Raw genomic sequence first — 6,254 nt, 5'->3', positions numbered from 1 at the left:
TCCAAAAGAACAGCCCCTTCAGGGGCCTGGGGAAGGCCCCTGCGCTAGGGAAGCCCACTGTGGCATCTCTCAAAGAACGATGCAAAAAGGGCCAGATCTCCCCAGGGATGGGGATAAGGGGGAGTGAGAATGGAGCTGGGACAGGTTTTCTTGCCTTGGTAGCTATGGGGGAAAACAGGCCAGCAATGCATCTGCAGCCCAGCTCAGATTGGGTGGTCACTGCCCAAATATGGGTAGCTTTGACCAGCTTTGGCTCTCCACCTGCCCCAAGTAGCCAGGACTAACTCCAGCCACCCTTGTTCCAAGGGGACTGAACTGGGAATTCCCTACAGCAGAGTGATCTCAAGGGTCCATGTGACTCACAGGCATTCCTATCAGGCCCTTACAGATTGCCTTGTGTGTGTGTGTGTGGAGGGGGGGGGGGTGGGCCGCGTAAAGGGGGGGGTTCAGTCCTTTTCCACCTGCTGAATGGATTGGAGTTAGCTCTTAGAAGCTTAGAAGAGTTGAGAAGAGGTAAAATTTCAACCTGGAAGACGTGGGGCAGTGGGAAGTGCTAGGGAAGAGGAGCTGAGACACTAGACCAGATTTGGCTAATGCACCCCAGTCCGTCCCTTGCACGCACCTGTGGCTGGGTTTACAAAGTTTTGTGTGGGAAAAATTCCTCCATGTCAGTGGGAAGTTAGGGAAAACTCCTTTTCTCTTTGGGGCCCTTTACTAAGCTCATCCCCATTCCTCTCCCCACTTCTAGTCATTAAAGCTTTACTACAGACTGTTCTGGGGCTGCCTTTGGTAACGTAGAGAACATAGAATCCCCCTAGGGCAGTGGTCGGCAAACTCATTAGTCAACAGAGCCAAATATCAACAGTACAACGATTGAAATTTTTTTTGAGAGCCAAATTTTTTAAACTTAAACTATATAGGTAGGTACATTGTTATTAACTTAATTAGGGTACTCCTAAGGCTTAGGAAGAGCCACACTCAAGGGGCCAAAGAGCCGCATGTGGCTCGCGAGCCGCAATTTGCCGAACACTGCCCTAGGGTCATTAGTAAAGTCTGGTCATTCTTTTTTTCTACTCTAGAATTAGTTAAATTTCCAAACTAGTTTCTATCACCTTCTTAAACATTACCACCAACATTACCATCATTATTACAGGACTACAAACCAAGTAGGCCCAACTCTAGTCCCATGCTTTTAATAACAATTGACTTTTTTGGGGGGGGTGTTAGGGGGATTGAGGGGGCGCCCCTACCTCAGTGACACTGAGCCTGGCTGTGGTGTGAGGCCCAGCAAACAGCTGGGCAGGAGGCAGAAGGTAGGTCCTCACCTGAGTGGAATACAGACCTGGCTCTCAGGTGTTCCTAAGGTGAAGGAAAAGATACCGAGGTGGTTTTCCCTGTGGGCCTGCAAGCAGAAAAGATTTCTAAAATGAGAAAAGCCTGCCTTCCCACAGGCTCAGGTGAGCTGCCTTATGTGGGGAAAATAATTTATTTTGACCCTGCTTGTTAATGACCAATTTTACTCCTTTCCCTGCTATGTTTCACTTTTATAATATTTTAAGCTAGTTGAATTATAAATAGACTGTATTCTCACAGTAAATATTCAAACAGAAAAAGGATATAAAGTGAAAAGTAAAGGTCTCCCTTTTCTTACCCTCCTCCCAACCCCCATTTCCAACGGTTTCCAGGCTACCCTTCTGGTATGTTTTACCGGACAAGCCTTCCTGTATATTCCCTTTTTAAAAACAAACAAAATCATACTATACACACTGTTCTGCCACTTGGGTTTCTCACTTAATTTATTGAAAATATTATCACATCTAATGGCACCTCTTTTTTAATAGGTGGGTAACGCCTCATAGTATGATTATAGAGTCATATATTGAGCTAGTTTTTGGCGGCTGTTTCCATTTCTTCGTTTTTGTGGTTGCCAGTAATGCTTTGGCGTGCCAGTATTTATGTGCAGTAGATTGCTGGAAGCGAAATTGCTACACCTTTGCATGTCCTTCGGTGTTTTTGGATGAGGCAGTCCCCTGCTGTGACCTCCACTTTACCCACCGATATTGAGCTTTGGCCCTGTGCAGCCAGGCCTGCTCCTCTGCAGGTCTCGGTCTTGTTTGTTGCCTTGAGGATCACCATTCTTTACCAAGAAGAAGTTTTCCTTCCAGGCATGAATCCTGCCCCTTCATCTGCACAGCCCGCCAACACCAGAAGCTGAGCTGCTCATCCCGGAGTCCCTTCCCCGCCGGGAGCTGGGCCACGGTCTGAAGCAGTGTTCTTGGAGTCCCAGAGTCACCACTTGGTTGAGAATGAACAAGGCTGGAGTTATCTTGCTTTTTTGAGATGAGAGGGCTTCTGGCTGAATAGGAGGGGAATGGAAACTTGATCAAGAGCTAAAAGTTCCCTTGAGTTAATCGGAGCTGGCAGCAGAATTTTATAACATACCGGTAGCCTGCAGTGCTCAACCGCATCTTCTAAAATTGCCTCGGATAAAGTAGCAGGAAACTGCTAGCTGATTAAAATTTAATTTTGGTTGGTAATTCTTTCAACCTTTAGAGCAAGAATTCCTAGCAAGCCTGTGTACATTAATCACGAGTCTGCCCCACTTAGGGCATTGGGCTTATGACTGTGGAGACTGAGTTTTACTCATCTCTATAAACTATGTATTAGCAAAGCATACAGATGCTATGCTATTGAGCTGTGATGTAGTGGACACAACATTTTTCTGTGGCTAGCAAGCATGCAGACTTCCTTTCCACTTGGGCCACCACCGTGTGTGAGAGTTAGGACCTTCTTTCCCATGCTGGGAGCCGAATGGAGACAGATACTTGGCTGGGGTGTGACTCAGGTTGGCCAAACCGATGCTCCTATTTGGGACTTTGAATCTTGAGCTGACAGTGCAAAGATAAAGGGACAAGTGACACTTCACCCTGGTGGTGGGGTCCCTAAGAGGCAAGTCATACTCAGCAGTGGGGTTCGTGGAGCTGGTGGTGGAGGAACCAGTTTTGGTATTCTACTTATTCTGTGGTACCTGGAATTCTTGAAATAAATTCTTTTTTTTAAAAATTCTTTATCGTTGAAAGTTTTACATATGTCTCCTTTTTCTGAAATAAATTATTCTTCTTCTGATGGGCAGAGTTTGTTGCTGTTGTTTACATCTGAGAAGCCTGACTAATGCACATGAAAACAAATAAAACAACCAGAATGTCCTTTTTAGTCATTTCTCTTTTCAGATCTGGAATGACTTTCACATCATTAGACATTGTCGGCTAGTGACCGCGTCTACTTACCTCACGAAGGGGAACTGAGTATAGAGGCCTTGATGACAGGTGCTATGGGTAGCCAGTTCTCTATTATGGATGAGAGTGATTGACAAGCACAGCTTGCTAAAACCATCAGGTCACTGACACTTCACATTAATGCTTTCAGTTTCTTCCTCATCCAAACCATTTTCAATACTGCCAGAGAAGCGGAAATGTGGCAGATACCAGTATCATCTCCTTTTGTGCATATTACTTATGTTCCAGTGGAATGTTCATGAACGTGTCTCACAGTGGGCAGAGAAAAGAAGACAGCTGACAGTGTGATCTGCTGCCTCCGTTGGAATCCACTCGATGCATTAGATTATGATTTTATGGAACCATGCCATGTAGCTGGAAGGAAACTTCCGTGTTTTTGAGTGTCTACTATATGCCAGACACTCTTCTAGACGCCGAGAATTCAATGACTGATACAAGAGTTTCTGCCTTCAGGGAGTTCTCAGTTGTGTGGGGGAGACAAAGAGGCAAACATCGGGAGGCTGCCCTAATTTACCAAATGAGCAAAGGCTGGGAGTTGCAAAGGATTGTGGCAGAGGTGCAAGAATGGAGGCCCACTGGCTTTCTGTTTTCTCAAAAGAAACATCAGGTAAACTTGAGTGGGAGCTAGGGTGACAGGGCACCCCCAGGGCTGAGCTTTAGAGCAGCTTTTAGGTGCACACAATATAAATCACATACACACGCACACACATATGCAGGCGTGCTCGCTCCTGCATGCACACATGAATACTGCAGAACAAAGATAAACTACTGCATTCCAGACCTCTAAGGCTTGAAATAGAGCCCATAAATGCTAGCACAAGACAGACTGACCACTATGAAAACTAAGTCCTTGACCCTAGAGGGGATCAGATTAAGCTTTAAAATGCAAAATGTGATTGTCCATCTCCCGTCTGTAATTGCCTGGCCACATCTGTTATTAGTAGTGCCAAAGCCATCATATCCCAGAGGGGAGAAGAGTACCCTGCTACAGCGCTTCCCCTCCCATTGACCTCCCATGACAATCCTCTTCACGGCTGAGGAGCGGTGAGGTGCTTCCACGTGTTCAAGCTCAAGCTATGGCTGTGGATTACTCATGACTATGTCCCTGCTAATTTCCACGTGATTTCAGGACAAAGCCACCTGTTTCTGTTCGACTGGGTGCATGTTTTCAATGGCTGGAGAGTTTCCTGGCGGAGCTGAACTAGCAGTAGTAATCATATCTAACATTCCCCAAACACTTCCAGGGGGCTGGACATTGCTAAGTACTTCACCTGCTCTTTCTCACTTTTCACACAACCCTGTAAGTACATGGATTCTGGAAACTGACAAATTCTGGCCTTCAGATAAAGCAATAATGCTTATTAGACAGCATTGGTTTGAGCTGAGATAAAATAATACATGTTACAAGCACTGAGCATAGTCCTGGCTGGAGCATCGTCCTGTACACCAAAAGGCTGCAGGTTCAATTCCCAGTCAGGGCACATTCCTGGGTTGTGGGTTCGATCCCCAGATTGATGTTTCTCTCTCTCTCTCTCTCTCTCTCTCAACATATCCTCAAGTGATGATTAAAAAAAGCTCTGAGTGCAGAGTTTGAGCCCTGATCATCACTTAATAAATGTCAGTTACCAGTATTATTACCCCCATATACCATTAAGGAAACAGGTTTACTATGTTAAGTGACTTGTCCAAGGAAGGTCATTTTTTAAAAAAATTATTTTTAACCCTGGCAGGTTGGCTAAATGGGTAGAGCGCCCCCCTCTGCCCCCCCCCCCCCCCCCCCCCCGGCAGCAAAAGGTCATGGTTAAATTCCCAGTCAAGGGCAGGTACCTGGATTGCAGGTTCAATCCCTGACAGGGTGGAGGAGTGTGCTGGAGGCATCCAACCAATGTCTCTGTCTGTCACATGATGTTCTCTCTCTCTCTCTCTCTCCCTCTCTCTCTCTCCTTCTCTTTTCCCTCCCTTTCTCCCTTCCCTCTCTCTGAAAATCAATGGAAAAAATATCCTTGGGTGAGGATTAACAACAATAAAAAAGTTATTTTTAAAATATGGGGAAAACTTTAAGCATTACTATACCAAAGGGATATAGAGAAAAGTCAGTCTTTTTCATCCCTGACCCGAAGTTCAAAGCAACCATTGTACATTCAAGCATATATGCATTGTACGTTTTTAACACATGTACATATATGTATGCTCTTTATGTATAATACATTTAAATAAGCTCTTTACAAATTCCTTCAAATCCCATTTTAAAACTCTCAAATAATATCACATTCAATATGATCTCTACCTTGTTTTTGTTTTTTTCACTTGATCATTATATCTATATCTATTTCATTCTTTTAAAATAGTTGCATGATATTTCACTGTAGGGCAATTCCAAAATTGATTTAACAAATCCTTATTGATGGATATTTAGATTGTTTCCAGTTTTTTGCTTCTATGAATCAATGTATAGCCTAGTATAGTGTTTTTGCAAATTTGCATGCTTATATTTGTTGGAGAACTTCATAAAAGCATAATTACTGGGCTAAAATTTATATGTATAAAAGTGTCATGGATATTGCCAAATTATCCTACAAGGAGGCTGTATTGATTTATACTCCCTCCATAATGTATATGCGTGTGCCTAGGCTATTATTTTTAGTTGTGTGGCATTGGACAAGACATCCTGGGTAAGTAGCATGACTCCGTTCTGTTATTTATGATATTTCTTAGTTAGATTGAATGCTATGGTGATGAATATGTTTACTAACTAGTCAATTAGCTTTACTGTCTCTTTAATTAAGGTGAGTTCTTTCCATGATCTGTGAGTCCCAATAGGGACCAAAGGAGAAAATGGACAGGTAGGCAATATTTCTGACTGTTTCTGTATTTACTTAAAGATTCTGCCTTTCTAATAATATATTTTTAAATGATGATAATAATATTGCTCTGTGTTTTAAATCTTCATATTGTAGC

The sequence above is a fragment of the Myotis yumanensis genome, unplaced genomic scaffold (assembly GCF_028538775.1).
Source record: "Myotis yumanensis isolate MYYU_CA2020_CCGP unplaced genomic scaffold, mMyoYum1.0.hap1 SCAF_3, whole genome shotgun sequence".
Classification (NCBI taxonomy): domain Eukaryota; kingdom Metazoa; phylum Chordata; class Mammalia; order Chiroptera; family Vespertilionidae; genus Myotis; species Myotis yumanensis.
Note: the sequence above shows the minus strand (reverse complement) of the source record.